This window comes from Macaca fascicularis, chromosome 1 (assembly GCF_037993035.2).
Source record: "Macaca fascicularis isolate 582-1 chromosome 1, T2T-MFA8v1.1".
Classification (NCBI taxonomy): domain Eukaryota; kingdom Metazoa; phylum Chordata; class Mammalia; order Primates; family Cercopithecidae; genus Macaca; species Macaca fascicularis.
In genome coordinates, this window is record NC_088375.1 from 26,215,129 (window position 1) to 26,237,479 (window position 22,351).

General features: G+C 36.8%; 1 protein-coding gene across 6 annotated transcripts in view; it reads left to right on the forward strand.

The window, feature by feature from the left end:
• The window catches only part of XCL1 (X-C motif chemokine ligand 1), a 216,947-nt gene that overhangs the window by 187,634 nt on the left and 6,962 nt on the right, over positions 1-22,351 (forward strand). Inside the window, exon 1 of one of the 6 annotated variants that reach the window (XM_074006704.1) lies at positions 18,450-18,752. The exons of the other annotated variants lie outside the window; for them this stretch is intronic. The gene's annotated coding sequence lies outside the window, so the exon portion shown is untranslated. Of the gene's footprint in view, positions 1-18,449; positions 18,753-22,351 lie in introns of those variants that run through there. 6 annotated transcript variants of the gene reach the window in all.

Consider the following 22,351-nt stretch of genomic DNA (forward strand, 5'->3'; position numbering starts at 1 on the left):
CTGTCTGGCTTCTTCCTACCTTTGCTGTCTTAGAGCTCACACCAAACCAGCTTGCCCCGTTATTACCCAAGCACTTGATTTCTTCATCCTCTCGACATCATTAGACTTTGCCTTTGCCGGGAATACTGGGGCACCCTTTCTTCCTCCTTTATCTGGCTAATCTCTACTCATCCTTTAAGACTTGTCTGAGTCACCAATCCTCTGTAATTCCTTCTTTTCCATCCTGCCCTTACCCACTGGGAGAGATGCCCCTTCTCTGTGGTCCCACAAAACTCTTTGCTTCTTTCAAATACCACATTATTACTTTGTGTTGCAGCTGCTGTCTTGACTCAGCCTCTGTCCCCAGTGCTGTCATGGGGTGTGGAATTGTTAGATGCTCAATAAGGCATCTTTTGGATGAATGAACAAAATATGAGTGAATTGTTGTCAAATATGAAGCGATGATTGGCAAAGCAATTTTAGTTTATTTTTTATTATTTATTCTTATTTTTTGAGATGGAGTCTCACTCTGTTACACAGGCTAGAGTGCGGCGGCGCGATCTTGGCTCACTGCAACCTCCACCTACTAGGTTCAAGTGATTCTTGTGCCTTAGCCTCCCAAGTAGCAGGAATTATAGGCACACACCACCATACCTGGATAATTTTTTTGTGGCAAAGCAATTTTAATTGCCTACACAGCCTATGATATAAAAGATGGAACTCAGCATACAATGAATATTCAGATGCCTGACCTCAACTCTCAGTTTGGCTCTTATGTCCTTCTTTACCTTTGGACTTGATAGTGTGTAAGTCTTAGCTAGCCTGATACCAAGAAGGTGACAAGAATCCTCTCTCGTAGAATGGAGCTATGACATGTGTCCACAGCAGTGTCACACAAAAGTTATGTGAAAGCAGCAGCTATTGTTAGTACGTGGGGTGTCAGAAGGAAGAGTTTGCTTTTGCCACATGTACCCCACAAAATACAGTACACAGAGCACACACTGATTTAAAATGCTGGAACCCTGCCTCAGATGGGGAAGTTTCATGAAGAGAGAGTCAAAATGTGAGCTTTATGTGGTGGCGAATGGAGCAAAGGTCAGCTTTTCCACTCATACAGTAGCTCACTCAGACCACCAATTTCTCTCGCACGGCCTATCCCAGGCAGGCGGGCCCCTCTCCAGCCTGCTGGTTAGGTGGGTGCACTGGTGGTCCTACACCCAGGGGAATCTCCAGCTCAGAACGTTCGAGTCACCCATGGAAAGTTTAATGAGTAAGATTTTAAGTCACAGAACAGCAAAGGGTGAGAAACTTGGGGGCCAAGAGGCAGGTCAGAGACTTCCTCCTCTGTCTTTAGCTCTCCTCCCCTCAGTGCTCTCAAAATAGAAATTATTTCTCACCTGCTCCACTGCCTGCTCCCAACCTCAGCTTCAGGGTGGTCTACCACAGACATTCTGTCCTGACTGACAGCAGAGAAACCACCAACCTTTCTACTGCTAGGCACCAAGCAGAGGAAGAGTCAGCCTGGGCCAGATCCCACCAACCCCGAAAATCATTTTTGGGGGCTCTGGAAAAGATACATTGCCTCTTGCCTCTTGTGGGTCTGCATGTAAGCAGGGGAAAAAGACATCGAACATCCGGAAACTTAGCTTGGGAGATCTTTGAGTACAGGAACCAGTTGTCTTCTATACCTCTGAGCCTGCCACTGGCATAATCCCTGGCATCCAGTGGTCATTCAAAAATGTTGATTGCATCATTGAATAAAGGAAAGAGGGGAGATGGGATTATTTCCCAGAAGGTAACAGGGTGCTTGCTAGCTCAGGGGAGTAGAGAGGAAATAATTTACTTTTTGTATTTTTTTTCCTAAGGGGTCAAAGAAGAAGCAGGAACGCTCAATTATCTCCTATAAATAACAACAAGGAGCTTGCAGCAGGAGAAAATGTCTAACTGCTTTGTAGATGCCATTTAGTGCTAGGGACAAGCTATTTTAAGTCATGATTAAGACCTAACTTGGCTAGGGGACAACTTCTTCAAGGGCTGCTGGCCTGGGTACTGAGTAATAGTCTCATTTATTACCCACGGGCAGGGCAACTGCACTCACAGATGGAGTAGACCATCCTAACCACGGTTTGACTTGAGGGAAGGGTGATTCAGGCAGAGGCAGCAGCATGTGAGAAGGCCTTGAAGTATGACAAAGCAGCATCTTAGAAGGGACTTAATAATTGAGGAAGAAGCAATGAAACTTAGCCAGTAGTACCAGAAGTTCTAAGCAAAGTGAGAAGTGTAGTAATTATTTCCATTTCGCCTAGTTTGATGGAATCATGGATTAACTTTTAGGGTGAAGTATCTGCAAATCAGAGCTTGGGTTTAGGGTTAAAGCTTTTGAGACCACCTCCACTCTGCCCCTGCACCCTTCCTTGCCCTCACCCTTCAAAACATTACAGAAAAGATATTGTCACTTTTGATTCTTTCTGGAAGAAACAAATCTCCAGATTGCCTCCATTTTATTGACAGAAGGAAAGGGGGAGTTTGCTTTAACCGTGGCTGTCTGTTACTTGCTGAATCTGATGATCTCAATTTGAGTTCCAGAATGTGCCCTCTTGGTCCTCCTTGTTTTGTTTTCATTTTTGCTTGTGGGTTTGTTTGGTCTTTGATAAGTTAATTTTATCGGACACCTATTGTTTGTCTGCTTGGTTCTCCTTCCAATTTTCTGAAAACTATCCCTTCTACCATCCTATACAAATGTTCACCCCTGTCCCCCAGGAATGTTGAGTGGGGCTTGAGAGATTCCAGTTTCAGTCTGGCTGGGACTTTGAACAGAGAACATGGAAACCAGGGTGACTGTGATGCTGCATATGTCCTGTTGTGAGGTAAAGAAGGCTATCCTGCTGTGAGGGAATGAGAGATGGAGAGTGAGGCCCCTGGGGTCTCTGAAAGGCTCCAACCCTGCATTCAGATTGTTCTCTGGGCCTGGGTGCATCCCTGCCCTTGACATTTATGAGCCTCCTTTTTGATAATCCAGGGTATCCAGTATTTTATCTGGAGACCCTGGTTGGAGGAGACCTCAAAGGAATTCAATACCATTTTGATACAGAAATGTGCTTTACGGATCTGGTTCCTGCCCCACACTCCACTTCCACATTCCCTCTTCAAACAGAAGCAAATCATATAGGAACAGACTCTTCATGGCCAGGATTTTGTTTTCAAATACCAAACCTCAAATGCAAAATCAGGAAAAACTCCCATTCGGGTGTCCAGTCATTTAAGCAAAAGAAATTGTGTTGTTCTCCCTTTACTGAATTAAGTTACTAATTTTCCTCAAGTAACATTACTCTGAAGTATTCTTTTATGAACTTTCATTGTCACATACATAAGATTTTGCATAATATTAACACTATATTAATAACATGAACCAATAAATATTGAGTGCTTAATACATGCCAGGAACTCTTCTAAGTATTTTGCATGTGCTAACTAATTTGATTTTTGCAGCAGTCTCATCTGGTTTATTATTATTTCCATTTTATATATATAGGGAAACTGAGGCACAGAAAGGTTAAATGCATTAAGTAGCTTGCTGGAGGTCACACACTAAGTGATCAAATGGATATGAACATGGCAGTTTGGTTCCAGAGCCAGGGCTCTAAACCACAACAGATTACTCTTAGAGGTAGATATTCCACACATAAACAAAATCACATTAAATTAAAAAGAGTTTACATTAAGTGTTCTGGCATCTGAAACTGCATATCTGGTTCTACAACTTTCATAGAGTTCCTGATTTTAACTGCTTGAGTAAATGGCTGCACATCATGGCCTCTCCTGCAAGCCCTTAGCTTCCATGTAACACCTAAGGTGAGAAGTTACTAAAGGAGATTAGTCTGTTTGGTAGATCATTCTTCCCTGTAATTTTCTCCCATTCATCCTAGACTGATCTGGTGGAGCATATAAATGACAAGTAATCACTTTCCAGTAGTTGAAGAGCAGTCTGCCTTCCTGGGGTGCTCTTTGCCTTGGTCCAAACACTTTCAGCTTTTTCAACTATTGCTTTGAGCTATCAGGAATAATCCAATCATGTTTGAGTTCTGTGATTGTGCATGGATATTATCTCCTTAAGCATAAACCTGTCTGTAGAAATTTTCTTGTCATAAAACTTTAGTCTATGTTCAAATAAAAAATATAGCCTTTTACAGGATACTGAAAAAAATCCTTCGTCGTGGACCTTTGGAATGGAAATTCTGTCTTCGTAATTTCCCAAGGTGATTCTAAGTGCATGGTCTTTTCCATAGCAATTATTGGCAATGAACAGTAAAAATGGTAAAAATATTTTCTTTTATATTTTAAGCCTGCGACAGTTTTGAAGAGCTTAAGTATAGGGCTTTATAGTGAAAGCAAATCATTAAATCCCCATGTTTATCTTCTGCATGCCAGATGAGGGTGCATCCCTAAATTCTTTCCCTGTTTATCTTTCCCAGTTTCCCCTTTCAAAGGCAAATCTTTAAGCTGAACAGATGTTTTGAACTTCCACTTGCATAGCCTAGCATCAGAACTTATGGAAACACGCGAGGGAGCAGATAAACTAAGACAAGTTTTAGTTTACCTGATCACTGATGTTACCGAGGACAAGCAGTGGCTGGAGAAAGTTTGGTACATGTGAGTAAGATTAGCCTCTGAGGAATGTCTGATGGTGGTCGGAGTGTAAGGACTAATGGTTTTGAAAGTATGCATCACCATTGGTGATGAAATTTCACTGCAGTTTTGGTTACTTTCAACAAACCACGTAGACTCACTGTGGCTTCCCTTAATGTGATGTAGCTAACATTCAGCACAGTACATACCAGCATGAGCATGCATTAAGGGTAGGGTGTGTGTGTGTGTTTGTGTGTGTGTGTATGTGTATGTGTGCATATATGAGAGAGAGAGAGAAAGAATGAGAGAGAGAGAGAGAGAGAGAAAGACAGAGAGAGAAAGAATGAGAGAGAGAGAGAGAAAGACAGAGAGAGAGGGAGAGAGAGAGAGAGAGAGAGAGAGAGAGAGAGAACAGAAACTGGTAAAAAACAAAACAAACAAACAACCAAAAAAAGCCCAGCAGCAGTATAATATGTCTTCCACATACTCTGTCTACAGCATCCCTGCTGTTCTCTGAGGATACACCAGGCTTCAGCAATAGTACCAGTGCTGTTAGTGCTGTTAGTAGGTACTAGTAGGTACCATTTATTTAACCCAGAAGTTGTACTTCTTGGAATTTGTCTAAATAAACGATTGGACAAGTGCAAAAAGATATATGGGAAAGGATATTCTCTGTAGTCTTTTTCATACCTTCTTCCCACTGTGGAAATTACCTAAGTGTTTATCAATACATGAATAGTAAAATAAATTTTGCTACATGCTTTTAAGATAATTCTTTGTGGCCACTAAAAATGATATAGTTCTATTTGCAGACCTGGAATATGGTCATGTTTTCATGTGAAAAGAAAATAGGCTAAGTAACAGTGTATATGGTTCATTGTCATTTTTGACATCTATCTATCTATCTATAAGTAAATGCATAGAAAGTATTCTGGAAAGGTAAATACCGAAATGCTGGCAATAATGATTTCTGTACAGTAGAATTATAGATGATTTCAACTTAATTTTTGATGATCTGTTTTTCAAATATTTTTATGTAATTAATAATCATTAAATTGCTTATATCATGAGGAAAAAGTAAAATTATTTTTTTTCACAGAAATAAATAGACCAATAATTGTCTTTGTTTCTAGTAATACCACTTCCTCAGTGAAACTATCTCCAAGTAACTGAAACAGATAAAAGAAATTCTTTCAACAATATGTAGTTCAGACATACAACTTCTACGGATCCACTTTGGCCACAAGATACACTGATTTCTTCTTTTATTTGGATATGATACTATTATACAATTATTATTTTTAAGTCTTAGGGCTGCTACTATTCAAAAATTGGCTCACTCATGCTTAAAGTCCTTGTGTTGCCTGAAAATATTTAATTATTTTCCCTATTGTTACCATTTTTCCTAAGTGGATACATCCAATGAGATAGAGAGCCTTACCTTGTCTTTTAGGCACTTTGGAATAAAAAGATCTACCCATGTTTAGCAGATAGCAAAAGTAAAAAGCATTAATTGAGAACCCACTATAATCTGTTAAATTCTTTTGATTAATATCAGTTACTTTTACCAAATAACCCAATGAGACAGAAATTATCTCCATTTTCAGAAGAATGAATATAGATTTGGGAAAGCTGGTTGACTGCTAGCATCATACAGTTAGCCACTGGCAAAGCCAAGACTTAGACCTAGCTCAGTTGACTTTAGTTACCATTTATTTTCTCATTTCCATAATGCTTCAAGAGGAGTAATAAAGAACTTAATACATTTGGCAACGTCCTATCAGAAGCATATCTATGTTGTCTATAGAGATCATTCTTTCAGTCTGAGTTCTTAGCTGCAAACAACAAAACAGGCTTTAATCAGGAATAACTCTCAAATCATATTTTGTCTACAAGTGTATCCTCATAGCACTCACCAGAGGCACAATCTTGAATTTTAGATATTGCATGGGTCATACTCACTAGGACCCCTGCTATGGTGACTTCTGAAAACTCAGTGACTACAGCAATCAAAACTGTGGTATTGATGAAATAACAGACAAATAGATTGGTGGAACAAAACAGAGAGCTCAGAAATTGAACCACACAAATATGGCCAACTGATCTTAGACAAAGAAGTAAAGGCAATTCAACAGTCTTTTCAACAAATAGTTCTGAAGCAACTAGACATCAATATAAAATAAATTCAGAAACAGATCTTTCACCTCTTACAAAAATTAACTCAAAATGCATCAAAGGCCTAAATGTAAAATGCAAAACTATTAAACACCTAGAAGATAACATAGGAAAAAATCTAGATGTGTTTGGGTTTGGAGATGGTTCTTTAGCTGTGACACCAAATTCACTGTATCCATGAAAAAAAAGTTGATACATTGGACTTCATTAAAATTAAATATTTTTGTTCTGTGAAAGACACTGTCAAGAGAATGAGAAATGAGCCACAGAGTGGGAGAAATATTTTCAAAAGACATATCTTAAAAAGGACTTGTTACCCCAAATATAGAAGGAACTCTTAAAGCTCAGCAATAGGAAAACAAACAACTTGATTAAACAACCAGGGCGAAAAATCTGAATAGACACCTAACCAAAGAAGACATACACATGACAAATAAGCATATGAAAAGATGGTCTACATTATACCTCATTAGGGAATTGCAAATTAAAATAACCACCACTCCACACCTATTAGAATGAATGACATCTAAAACACTGACAACACTAAATGCCGATGAGGATGTACAGCGACATGAACTTTCATTCATTGTTAGTGGGGATATAAAATGGTATAGCCACTTTGGAAGACAGTCTGGCAGTTTCTCATAAAGCTAAACATGGTCTTATCATATGATTCATAAACTGTGTTCCTTGGTATTTACCCAAAAGAGTTATGTCCACAGAAGAGCTTGTGTCCACACAAAAACCTACATACATACATTTATAGCAGCTTTGTTCATAATTGCCAAAATTTGGAAGCAACCAAGATGTTCTTCAATAGGTAAATATATAAACTGTGGTATATTCACACAACTGAATATTATTCAATGCCAAAAAGAAACAAGCCATGAAAAAACATGGAAGAACCTTAAAGGTATGTTACTAAGTGAAAGAAGCAATTAGAATAGGCAAAACTATGGAGGCAGTGAAAAGATCAGTAGTTACTGGAGGCTTGCTGGGAGAGAGGGAGGAGGAATAGGTGAGGTGCGGGTGATTTTTAGGGTAGTGAAATCATTCTGTATCAATACTAAGAGGGTAATACATGTCATTATACATTTGTCAAAACCCACAGAATCTAGAGCCCAAAGAGTGAGCCCTAATGTAAACTAGCAGCTTTGAGTTACAATAATGTGTCAATGTCATTTAATCAGTTGTAAAAAATGCACCACTCTGGTAAGGGATGCTGATAGTGGGTAAGGCTATGAGTGTATATGAGATGGATGGGTATATGGGAAATCTCTGTACTTTTGCTCAATTTTTCTGTGGACCTAAACTGCTCTTAAAGGTAAAGTCTACTAGTTAAAAATCAAACAAGGAAGCAAACTCCATGACTCTTGTCAACAACCATATAGCTTTTCCCCAAAATGAATTCCATGTGGAGTCTTCTTTCTCTTTGATCTCTTCCAAATCCAAGCTTGTAGAGGTGGTTTAATTGGTTCAGTCTACATCATATGCCAAGGGTAGGTTGAAAATGGAGTTCTGGATTCTACTTTGAGGAAAAGGGTTATCATATGGGAACTTCCATAGACATTGGAAGCCAGACTGTCACTATTGTGGCAAATGTCCACTATAGACACTAATGTAGAAAGAGAAAAAAAAAGCCCTACATTAATATTTTTCAATAACTAATTCTATTACAGGCACAGAAGCGTAATGATTAATTAACTTTTTTTTTTTTCCTTTGGAAGGGAATTAAGGTCTTCTCTCTTTTGCTATTTGCTGTCTTTGATTTCTATATGTTCACTTTTTCTGGGGGTGGAGGTGGGGATTCTTGTAGAAATGACTTAAGTACACCTATAAATTTTTCCAACTGCTTTTGATATGTTTACTTCTAGGAACTGTTTACTAAAAGAGTTAGCGTTTTCCCCTACGACACTTTAAGCACAAAGTAAGTAAAGTTTACGTATTTATGAAACTTCTTTCTTGTCTGTTATACAAAGGCAGTTGCCTTTAACAAGATTCTTTTGGCTGTCTGTTTCTGAAAAAACACAGATGCTGGAGAAACATTCAAAGATTTTGTTAAATATTAGGATTATTAACTAATTATATCAGTTGAAGGATGATTTCACCTTTGGCCTTTACAATAAACTCAGACATTAATGGACTTGGTGATTCTAATAGGAAATAAAGATAGAAAGATTAAAGAAATTTCTGCAGCAGGAATAATATAAAAGACAAAAAGAAAGGAGAAGGAACAAGAACATAAATAAGGGCAGGCTCTGAGAGAGTAGAGGTCAATGCAGTTGTGGCAACTGTCATCATCACCATAGACTCTGGTTGAGACCCAAAGTAAAAATAATCATCATCATAAAGAGAAGAGAAAGTCCTATAAATAGCAAAATTAAAAGAAATTCAAAAAATCAAAAATCCCAACTAATGCTATTAAAAATGGGCAAAGGACTTGAACAGACATTTCTCAAAGGGAGATATACAAATTACCAATAGATGCATAATAAGGCAATCAATATTATTAACTGTCAGGAAATTCAAATAAAAACCACAATGAGGTATCATGTCACACTTGTTAGGATGCCTGTGATCAAGAAAAAATAGATAACAAGTGCTGACGAGGATGTGAATAAATTGGAACCCTTGTGCACTCTTGGATGAAATATAAAATTGTGTAACTATTATGGAAAACAATACAAGATTCCTCAAACAATTAAAAATTAAAAAATTTAAATTAAAAATAGAAATACCACATGATTCAGCAATCCCACATTTGGGTATGCATCCAAAAGAATTGAAATCAGGATTTTGAAGAGCTACTTGGATTCCCATGTTCATTGCACCATTATTTACAATAGGCAAGTAGAGAACAACCTAAATGTCCATTGATAGATGAATGAATAAAGAAAATGTAGCATTTACATACAATAGAATATTATCCAGACTTAAAAAAGAATAAAATCTTGACATAAGCAGCAATATAGATGAACTTATAGAACACTGTGCTAAGTAAAATAAGCCAGGCACAGAAGGACAAATGCTGCATTACTCCACCAACAGGAAGCATCTAAAATGGTCAAACTCATGGAAACAGAGAGTAGAATGGTGGTTGCCAGGGTCTTAGCAGAGGAGGAAACAGGAGTCATTGTTCAACAGGTATAAAGTGTCAGCTATGTTTTTTTTTGCTTAATCAAAGATCAGTTGGCTGTAAGTATTTGGGTTTATTTATGGGTTCTGTATTCTGTTCCATTGGTCTATGTGCCTATTTTTTTTTTACTAGTACCATGTTGTTTTGATGACTATGGGCTAGTTTGAAGTCAGGTAATGTGATGCCTCCAGATTTGTTCTTTCTGTTTAGTCTTGCTTTGGCTATGTGGGCTCTTTTTCGATTCCATATGAATCTTAGGATTGTTTTTTCTAGTTCTGTGAAAAATTATGGTGGTATTTTGCTGGAAATTGCATTGAATTTGTAGATTGCTTTTGGCAGTATGGTCATTTTCACAATATTGATTCTACACATCCATGAGCATGGGATGTGTTTCCATTTGTTTGTGTCATCTATGATTTCTTTCAGCAGTGTTTTGTAGTTTTCCTTGTACAGGTCTTTCATCTTGATTAGGTATATTCTTAAGTATTTTATTGTATTTTTGCAGGTATTGTAAAAGGGGTTGAGTTTTTTATTTGATTCTCAGCTTGGTCGCTGTTGGTGTGTAGCAGGGCTACTGATTTGTGTACATTAATTTTGTATCCTGAAACTCGGCTGAATTCATTTTTCAGTTCTAGGAGCTTTTTGGAGGAGTCTTTAGGGTTTTCTAGGTATACAATCATATCATCACGACACCTATTTAACAAATGGTGCTGGGATAATTGGCAAGCCACATGTAGGAGAATGAAGGTGGATCCTCATCTCTCACCTTATACAAAAATCAACTCAAGATGTATCAAGGACTTAAATCTAAGACCTGAAATTGTAAAAATTCTAGCAGATAGCATCAGAAAAATCCTTCTAGACATTGGCTTAGGCAAAGACTTCATGGCCAAGAACCCAAAAGCAAATGCAAAAAAACAATGATAATATTGGTGGGACTTAATTAAACTAAAGAGCTTCTGCATAGCAAAAGAAACAGCAGAGTAAACAGACAACCCATGGAGTGGGAGAAAATCTTCACAATCTATACATCTAACAAAGGACCAACATCTAGAATCTACAAAGAACTCAAAAGAATTAGCAAGAAAAACACACACACACACACACACACACACACACAATGTCATCAAAGAGTGGGCTAAGGACATGATGGGGCAATTCTCAAAAGAAGATGTACAAACGGACAAGAAACATATGAAAAATGCTCAACATCACTAATAATCAGGGAAATGCAAATCAAAACAGTGTGATACCACCTTACTCCTGCAAGAATGGCCTTAATCAAAAAATCAAATAATAATAGATGTTGGCATGGATGTAGTAAAAAGAGAACACTTCTATACTGCTGAGTGGGAATGAAACTAGTACAACCACTATGGAAAACAGTGTGGGGATTCCTTAAATAACTAAAAGTAGAACTACCGTTTGATCCAGCAATTCCACTACTGGATATCTACCCAGAGGAAAAGAAATCATTATACGAATATGGAACCAGCCCAAATGCTCATCAATCAACAAGTAGATAAAGAAATTGTGATATATATGTACAATGGAATACTACTTAGCCATAAAAAGGAATGAATTAATGGCATTTGCAACAACCTGTATGGAACTGAAGACTATTATTCCAAGTGAACTAACGCAGGAATGGAAAACCAAACATCATATGTTCTCACCATAAATGGGAGCTAAGCCATGAGGATGCAAAGGCATAAAAATGAAACAATGGTCTTTGGGGCCTCAGGGGAAGGGTGGGAGTTGGGTGAGGTGTAAAAGACTACAAATTGGGTTCAGTGTATACTGCTTGGGTGATGGGCACACCAAAATCTCACAAATAACCACCAAAGAACTTACTAATGTAACCAAATACCACCTGTTCCTCCAAAACTTATGGAAATAAAAACGTTTAAAAAGAAGTATCAGGTATGTAACAAGAGTAAGTTCTAGAGATCTGCCATAAAACATTGTGCCTAGATATAGTTAACAGTACTGTATTTTGCACTTCAAAATTTAAGAGGGTAGGTCTCATGTTAAGTGTTGTTACCACAATAAAACAGACAAAATCAATTAAGATCACACACACACACACACACACACAGAAAATAAAGAGAAGGGAAAGGTGAGTTGTAAAAGCTTAAGCAGCTGAGGAGAATATAAAATTTTTCCAGGTATTAGAGAGAAGTTGGTATAAATACAGCTTTACATCTATGGCTTATCATTAAAGATAGTAAAATAACATATGATGAAATTGTGGGTATTCAACACATTTCTCTAAAGGAAGATGCCGGTTAACATTCTGAATTTTTAAAAAGTTGCTCAAGTAATGCCATTTACAGAATAGCAGGAAGTAGATGTGATTGAATTGTGCGGATTTATCAGGTGGCATTGAGGGTTATAATTCATCTGACTTTAGGGTCTGTCCTGGCCAAATGCACTGAGGTACAGAGAGGATCAGCAGAAAAGGAGGCACTGAGGAGGATGGAGTGAGGACTTGGGTGCAAGCCTGAATTCACCACATGAATCCTTCACTTCACCCGTTTCCAGAATGACCTCTGTCTTGCATAGATGGAAAAGCAAGCAAAGAAATGTATTAATCTTTCTCCCTGATATATGGCATACTTTATTTTTGTTTGTAGTGGCCTTTTTTCTGACTCTCACTGAGTCTTGCTAAGGGATGTGCCAGAACAGAAGTTTGTTCTGTGACATTGCCCATCACTCTAATTTGTTTTCCCTTCATAAAAATACTACACAATTTTTAAGGTCTATTCTAGCCACTATATATTTTGGTCTTCTTTCCTTGTATTATTTGTCATACTAGGATAATCAGTATAAAGTAGCTAGCTCCAAGTTAAATTGAGCAGAGCTTCTGCTTTAGTTCTTGGAGGAAAGAAGAAAATGACAAGACAATTAGTTTATATTTATTTATTCAATCAATAAATATTTCTTGAATTCCTACCTTATAAGCGCTGAGGGTTCAGTAATACAATAGAGTCTCAATTCTCACTGACATTATATTCTGTAGGGGGAAAACCACAATACAGAGGATATAAAAATGTCAAGTGGTGATGATAAGAGCTATAAATTACAATAAGGCAGGTTGCAAGAAACTATGGGAATGGGGAGGAGCTGCTATTTTATACGAAGCAATGAAAGCAGACTTCTGATAAGGCAATACTTGATGATTTCCTTCCAGACTCAACTCTGAAGCTCCATTCAGATTCAATTCAATATCATATACCCTATAAGGTAATGCTTGTACTTTAAGAATTCTAGGTTCTGTGCAATAGATTACTGGCTGAGGCACTAAAACTAAGTAAGCCTCTGTCATCAAGAATTTATTTTTCTATTCTGCTCTACCAGAAAAAAATTTGGAAATTTTTCAATAAAGGTTAAAATAAAAAATAATTTTAGTTAATCTGAAAATTAGGTAATGCATAGCACTCCATGCCCTCTTATTCTACCATCAAAAGGTTTTGTATTTGTGACTGATCTTTTCATTGGGAAGATGAAAATGTCTTCCAGCTTGATATCAATCATGTGCAGTGATGTGCATGCTTCTTTGTCCTGATATTTCAGATGTGGGGAGAAGGCCAAGTACGGGAGAGCAGAGAATCGTAGACCTGGCTGATTCCATAAAAATCGATCATTGTTATTCATAATAATAAAATAGGCCGGATGTGGTGGCTCATGCCTGTAATACTAGCACTTTGGGAGGCTGAGGCGGGTGGATCACTTAAGCCCACAAAGATCCTGGCTAATATGGTTTTACAGTTCATGGTCCCCACTATAGTATGTGGCTTCTCAAGGAAAGAATCCTTAGGATGGCTTTTGGCCACTGACGTTGGACTTCAGTTTCTGGCTGGTACATCTATCTTTGGTAGGTAGATAGAGTCTGGCCAATGTCCAGCTTAGGAAATCCATAAATGCTTTGAATTCTGTACCACAGAGGGTTTTGTTTCTGTTACATCTTATGGCAAAAATGGCAGTCATCTGAAAAAATACTCTTCTGCTTACTAGTTTTAGCTTCCTGAAAGAATGGTTAGCTTGCCATCATAGAGACTGGTGTCTTTTTTCTTCCCAACCTAATCTTCCCTGGAGAGTTGGTTACTTTGACTCAATCACCTGTTCTGTTTAGATTCACCATTGATCTGTTATCAATGAGCAATGTAACCAAAACTATTTATAGGCAATTTCTGAGTAGTGGTCAACACACAACACTTCCTCTGTTGGGCTTGTGGGTTACTGGCCCTGAGTAATACATGCTGTATAGTGCAGGGCAGTGGTTTTTAACCTTTTGATAACCACAGATATTTTTAGAAATTTTTTTGAGATTTTTGGTGGCTGTATATCTTTTATTAAAAAACAAAGGAGACTCTAAACCCACCTGATGAGACAGTACTGCATGCTAATACCACATACTTTCACTAAAAAGAAATAAGTAAATAAAATAGCTAATAAATGATACAAGGGCATGAAATATGAGAAGATATTCTCACTTTCCCATCTTGGCCATGAACTCGGTAACTTCCTGGGGGAATTTTTCATTGTTAATGTTTTGGTGTACTTTAGGCTTTTTTCATCTCTACTTACGTTACATGGTTGATATCCCATTGAACATAACATTTTAATAAATATGAATCAGGATCTGACCCAGAGGTCAGCAAATATTTTCTGTAAGGGGCCAGATGGCAAATATTTTAAGCTTTGATGACCATGCAACAAATCAACTTTGCTGTTGCAGTGTACAAACAACCATAGCCAATATGTAAACAAATAGGCATTGCCATGTTCTAATAAAACTTTATTTACTCAAACAGAAGGCAGCTATAGTGTGTTGATTCTTGTGTTGTGCTATTAATATGAAGTTATTTTACATAATATTTGTCAGATATAGATATAGGTTGGTGCAAAAGTAATTGCAGTTTTTGCCGTTAGAATTAATTACCAGTGGCAAAAACTGCAATTACTTTTGCAACCATCTAGTAATACCTATCTAGCATATTTCATTTGAATTCACTAATTTAAAAATGCAGTGACTCAAGTTATTAAATATAATTTTACAGATTTAACCATCATTACTTGAAGTCCATGGCAATAAAATACCTATTTAATTGTTTTTCTATACAAGTCTTGATTTTTTTTTTTTGGAGAAAACTATTAATTCTCTTTGCATAGTATCTCATGTAAAAATAAAAAGAAATCATGTAAAAGGTCATTCATTATTAGCAATTTCTGGAGTCAATAGCATTAGTTATTGTTTTAAGTGGTTATCGAGTAAGACCAGGGTGAGATGAGTTTTTTAAACCATGAGAAAAAGAAGAGGTACAATTACACATTCCCTGGTATCGGAAAATAAGCAAAAGCAGAATAGTAATCATGAATAAAATACCACAGAGCCAAAATTTTTCCACAGGCTTTGAAATTCCACTAAAAACCATATAATCCAACTGGATTTCTGTTTAGTATCAAGTTCTCTGTCTCCCCCTGTATTGAATTCACCATCAAAATCTCTCCAGCCTCTCTTACTAAACACTAGGGGAAGACCCTAGTGTTTAACACCTCGCCCCCAAGACAAGAACCTTTTAGTATCACCCTCTATAGGGTGAAATATGTCTCCAGCTGGTTAAAGTGTTCCATGAAAAATGGTTCTATAGTCAAAAATAGTTGGGAAATGTTGGGTTAGCCAAATTTTACTATATGATTTCTCAAAGGCTTTAACATAGTGATATGCTCTATGAATTAGTAATGCCCCAAATTTCTCAAGTTTATTAGAAATGGACCCCTCTCCCCAGATGGCAGAACAAATGTTTGGTATAAAACACTTTGGGAAATGCTGGTAGATTCATCCCTCCCACTGTTCTTCCTTCAGAACTGAGCTTCACTGTGCATTTCCTTAGGTGCCTTCTCTGTTTCACAGAGTGACAGTCTATCATCAATGCATTAATCAAAGTCCAATATTAATGTCTGAGAATGAGATGAGTCTATGCCTTATTCATTCCAGAATCACCTGTGGCTCCTACACAGTCAAATTTCATTTCAAATAATTGATCAAGCTACTATAGCACTTATGTTGCAGTGGACTATATATATTATATAGGTATTATATATGTAATATATATAATACATATGGATTATATATATTATATAGGTATTATATATGTAATATATATAGTCCACTGCATGAATGAATGAATGACTTTGAGTGAATGATTTTAATAGAAGGATTTCAGATATTACATCATACTGCTAGTAGTGTTGCTTTAGGCCAGGAGGGATCTTGGTGGCGAATTGAAAATCAAAGTATGAAATTCCACTTATCTTCACAGCATCCACTGGCAGTACCTACTAAACTCTGCTTAGAAACCTCTGGGAGTGTGCTCAGGCCACTGGCTCAATTTATATTACATACTATTCTCTCTCTTTCTCTCTCTCTCTCTCTCTCTTCTCTTTCCCTTTTAATTAACCTGAAGTTGAAGATAAAAATGTATCCACAAACTACCCAATTTCCTTAATTTCATTTCCTTAATTGCATTCCTGTCTGACAGACTCTGTGATCCCAGGTACAAGGCAAAAGAGAAAGAGCGTGGTTACATACTAGACTTGTAATCTGTATTTTATCTTGCTACTGAGTATTTTGCAGATGTAATATCACCAGTTTCCAACATTTTTCCATGAGGTTGATGAATATTATTCTCAATGTAAAGATGGGAGGACTGAGTCACCAAAAGGCCCAAATAATTGGCTGACTCCTCAAAGCCAGTTTATGCTAGAACCTGTCCTTGTAGCCATGCCATGGAGCTTCTTTTCCTCCCTTTTCAGTGGTATTTCTTTGTGATAAGTCATCTACTTAATAAGTAAGGGTGACATAATAGAAGAGCTCTGAGGAAATAAGTAGTGTTCTACTCATTAGTGATTTGATGAGTGTCCCTTCCAAAATGTCAGAGCTACAGGATACTTTTCTCTTACAGAAACTCTTGTTCTAGATCTCAGGCAAGAAGTAAGAAAACTGAAATATTTTATCTATCTTTCTAAAGCTGCAGTTTTCTGTTATAACACTGTTTACTTTTGCAACAAGCATATATAGTTCCTGTTAAAAGCCAAAATTGAGTAAACATATATGTACCTACGATCTTTACTTTTTATGCATTACTAGCATTGTTTTAGTTGGGAAAACAGTTGTGATCAAAGCACTCTCACAAAGAGAAAAAGAAAGGGACATTCTAAAGAAAATAGAAAGCATTATGAAAGGCAATTCATAAAAGATCATTAACTTTACTGTTTGATTATCAACCAGTAAAAGCAGTGAATAATGAGATAGAACCAATAACCTATCATCTATAAGTTTGCAATGGGTAAAATAATTGGTAGAACCCAGTATTGGTAAAACTTTGGGAAAATAGATGCTTTCATGCCTTATTGATGGGCGTGTAAATTAGGTTCTATTTTGACTTTACTATCAGACATAGTTTCATTTATTATACATCAGTACCCATAAATTGACTTTCAAATTACAATTATGGCTTTGTAGATCAGTGGACAAGCAATGGAGAGCTATCTGATATGGCATCAATCTTCCAGCCAGCTTCATTTTCATACATTTAACCTTTGTATGTCTTTTAAAGAAAGCAGTCAGTATGAAAGTAAGAGACTGTCTTCAGCAAGCTTCCTGGAGGGAGCTTATGCTAAAGAGATGTATAGGCAAGCATACAAAGTTCAAAGAAATGTATATTCTTATTGCTGTGTAGTCCATGGTTGGAAAAAAAGGGAAATAATTTAAGGACCCATCAAGATGGTATTAGTGGTGGATCAAAATATCTGACAGTATAGGGCACTGTGTAGTAGCTTGGGCTTGGAATCTGGTAGACCGGGGTTTGAATCTTTATCATCACCAAACTTTGCGATTTTTAGTGAATTTCTTAAGCTCTTTAAGTTTCAATTTTCTCATCTATAAAATGTAGAGAATAATTCTACTTATTTCATTATATTGCTTTAAGGATTAAATAAGTGGGTTAATGCCCTTTTGTACTTAGTACAAAGCTTCACACATTGCAAATGTACAATAAATCTCCAGCCACTGAATGCTGTAGAAAGACTGTGAAATGATATACATAGGCACATTTACCTAGAGAGCTGTTTGGAAGAAGGTCCATCTATTATGGTTAAGTGGTTTTCTCTGGGTAGTGGACTTTGTGTGAATTGTACTTTCTTAAAAACTTTTTCTGTAGTGTCTAGATTTTCTTTACAGTAACCATACCGTTTTTCTAAGAGAAAATACAAGAACACTATTTTAATTTAGGGAAAAAAGATGTACAATTTAAGAGATGTACTGCAGGCACGTTTCCAAGAAAATAATAATCACAGTAATCTTGCTTTATTTTTATCCTTTAGAAACTTGAACGTGAAGTGCACCATCAGATTAATCATAATCGTATTGCTATGACAGGTCGTGCTAGACCTCATCTGCTCTTTGTTTCAGGTACTGATTCAGATTACATTTCCCAGATGGAACTCCATTCTCTATTCTCCCACTCTGTCCTTGCTTCTAGAAGGACCAGCTAACTGGTTCTCACCCATCATGTGAGACCAAAGAATACATATTACTTCTAGATAAGAGGAGGTGTGCCATGCTCTCTCATTCTTCATCCTGAAGCTGGAAGAAAAGGACTCCCAGGCTTTAGGAGATGGTATTATTCAGAGGTGGAAGCAGCCTAAATTCCTGTGTCACTTTCTGGAGGAGAGTATTCAAGACAGACGACTGATTAGGAATATCTACACTGATTGTTTTGTTATTCTAATCTGAATGGCACAATTATACATCATCTTCATTAGTCTACAGGTAACCTTCTTCTACTCAGTTAATTACTTTGTATAATATGCCACCATTAACCTACCTTCAACTTCGGCACTTGAACATTCCAAGTAATTTACGTTTAATGCTCCTTTCCTTTGAAATTCTGTAAGTACATATCTAGGAGCAGGATTCCTGGATCTTCATGGTATGCAAATGCTCAGCTTTACATGACAATGCCAAACTGCTTTTCAAAGTGTTATACCAATTTCCAAAGCCACGAGTAATATATGCTGCTTCCCATCCTTGCAAAGGACTACTATCAGAGTTCTCAATTTTGACCATTTTGAATGGGAAGAACGTGGGGTCACACTGCAGTCTTGACTTTTGTTTGAATAATTACTAGTGAGCTTAAGGCAAGATACTTCTGAAGAAACAGAAGAAGAGGACTTGCCTTACTAAAAACTAGACTTAAGTTATAAGTAATTACTTAGGTAATGAAGGTAGAATGGTGCTAGTGAAGGATGGACAGATGGACCAGTGGAGCAGAATAGAGACTCTGAAATGGATGCATATATATGTTGGGGCTTCATATATGAAAAGTAGTGTAGGCAAAGGTAGAACTATCCAAAAACCGGAGCTAGAAATGTTGGATCTATAAAGAAAAAAAAAAAACCTTTGGATCTCTTTCTCATAGTCCATACAGAAATGAACACCAGAAAAATTGAAAATTTAAATGTCAAATGCAAGACTTTAAAATTTTTAGTAGAAAATAGAGGTAAATCTCTTTCTGACTTTACAGAAAAGAAGAATTTATTAAGGCACAAAAAGCATTAACCATAACATAAAAAAGTGATAAATTAAACTGTGTTAAAACTATATATTTTTGTTCATCCAATACATCATAAATGTAGTGAAAGACATACTATAAATTGAGAAAATATTGCAACACCTATGACAAATAATTAGTAAGATGAATACATAAAGATTCCTTACATACCAATAAGAAAAAGACAAATTGCCTAATAGAGAAATTGGAAAATTACACAAACATGTTTTATAGAAGAAGAAATCTTTATATGGATTGCATATTACGTACAATGAAATACAAAATAACTTTTCAGCTGAATTAAGATATTCAGACCAGAAAGTCATAAGAAAGAGAAAACATTGAGTTTCCTTTACTTGTACCCTTCACGCTTCTGTCTTCTTCCCTCAACAATGAATGCTTTCCTTCAAAAATGGATTTTCCCATTCCACTGTGAGGTCACACATGCATGAACAGTGTCGATATTCCAGAGCACTAGAGTTTTTAGGTATAAATGTTGATGTCTGCGCATGCATACGCTTGCTTACACACTCTTGCACTTACACACCACATACACTTCCATTTATTCTGGATATAGAAATTGAGCAGCTCCTTTATGCCAGACATTCTACAGGACTCTGAAGAAACAGCAGTGAAAAAGATAAAGAATTCCTGGGAAAAGACAGACAAAAAATCAGCAAGTAAATTGTTGTTATATTTGAAGGTGTTGGGAGTTCTGAATGAGAATATAATGGCAAAAATAGATTAAATGATACCAGAATGGGCATGTGTACAAAGTTTTAAATTGGGTGATCAGGAAAAGCCACAATGAGCAGCATTTGAGCAAAGAATTGAAGGAGGTGAGGGTATCAGTCATGCTTACATCTTGAGGGAAGAGAGTATCAGGCAGAGGAAACAGTAAATGCAAAGGCTTGAATTCAGGAGCAAAATTGACATATCTGAGAAAAAACAAGGTGGTCACATGGCTACAGTGATGTAAGAGGGGTGGAGAACAGCAGAGGAGGATGTCAGGGAGTGAATGGGAGAGAAGAGGACAGGGCATAGGCACTTGTAAGCCCTTGCAAAGACTTTGAATTGAACTCATAAGAATGGAGAGTCATCAAAGGATTTTGAGGAGAGAAACTACGTTTTCTAATGGTCACCTTGGTAGATGTGGTCACTTGAGGCAAAGGTGGAAGAGGCAAGGTGGAAGCAGGAAGAACAGTTAGGAGGCTATTGCATGACTCCACTAATCCAAGTGAGAGGTGAGGGCGACCTGGCATAGTGTGCTTTGGGGGTAGCGAGAAGTATTTAGGTTCTATTTTGAAGCTAGAGAGCCTGCAGTATTTGCTGATTGGGTGTAACATCTATGAGAAAGAGAAGAGTCAAGGATAAAAAATATTTGTTATGGCAAGCATGCCTCAACTGATTATTGTCAACCAATGTACACCCATTAGCAGGACATGCCCACTTTGCACTAGGTTTCTACTTTCTTGTCTGTTATTTAATTCTTCCCCAAATGAGATTCTAGTGCATGCTTTGACAAACTGAAAGTGAACAATTCATTCTGAGAGTTTAACAAATTCCATGCCAATATGCTAAACAAAAATTCGGCCACTAGTAAAATTGTCGATTTGATTGAAAACATGAGAAAGCCTCATGCACAATCTCCTGAGTTCACACCTTTATTTTTTACTTCTTTTCATTATTTATTTTATTTTAAAAAACTGACAGATAAAATTGTATACATTTATGTGTAAAAGATGATGTTTTAAAGTGTATGTACATTGCGGAATGACGAAACCTAGCTAATCAATGTATGTATTACCTCACATAGCTATCATTTTTTTGTGAGAATACATTAACTCTCAGCATTTTTCAAGAATACAGTATATTTTTAATTACAGTCACCACGTTGTATAATAGATCTCTTGAAATTATTCCTTCTATCTAACTAAAATTTTGTATTCTTTGACTGACATCTCCCCAACCCCACCCGACTCTTCTCAACTGCCCCAGCGCCTGGTAACCACCATTCTACTTTGTATTTCTATGGAATCAACTTGTTTAGATTACACATATGAGTGGGATCATGCAGTATCTGTCTTTCTGTGCCTGGCTTATTTCACTTAAAATAATGCCTTCCAGGTTCACCCATGTTTTGGCAAATGATAGGATTTCCCCCCCTTTTCTTTTGGCTGACTAGTACTCCATTGTGTGTATGTACCACATTTTCTTTATCTATTTAGGTGGATTTGATATCTTGGCTATTATGAATAATGTTGCAATAAACATGGGAGTGCACATATCTCTTTGATACAGTGATTTCATTTCTTTTGGATGTATACCCAGCAGTGTGACTGCTGGATCATATGGTAGTTCTATTTGGAATTTCTTGAGGAACCTCTACTGTTTTCTATACTGTCTATACTAATTTACATTCCTGCCAACAGTGTACAATAGTTCCCTCTTCTCCATATCCCTGCCAACACTTGTTATCATTTGTCTTTTCGATCACAGCCATTCTAACAGGTGTAGGATGATATCTCATTATGTTTTTTTAAAAAATTTACATTTCCCTGATGATTAATGATGTTGGACATTTTTTCATATACCTGATTGCTATTTGCATGTTTTATTTTGAGAAATGTCTATTCAAGTCTTTTGCCAATTTTTAAATTGTATTGTTTACTTGCTAATGAGTTGCTTGAGTTCTTTATATATTTTACATATTAATTCCTTATCAGATGTATAGTTTGTAAATATTTTCTCCCATTTCATAAGTTGTCTTCTACCGCTATCGATTATTTCCTTTGCTGTGCAGAAGCTTTTTAGTTGG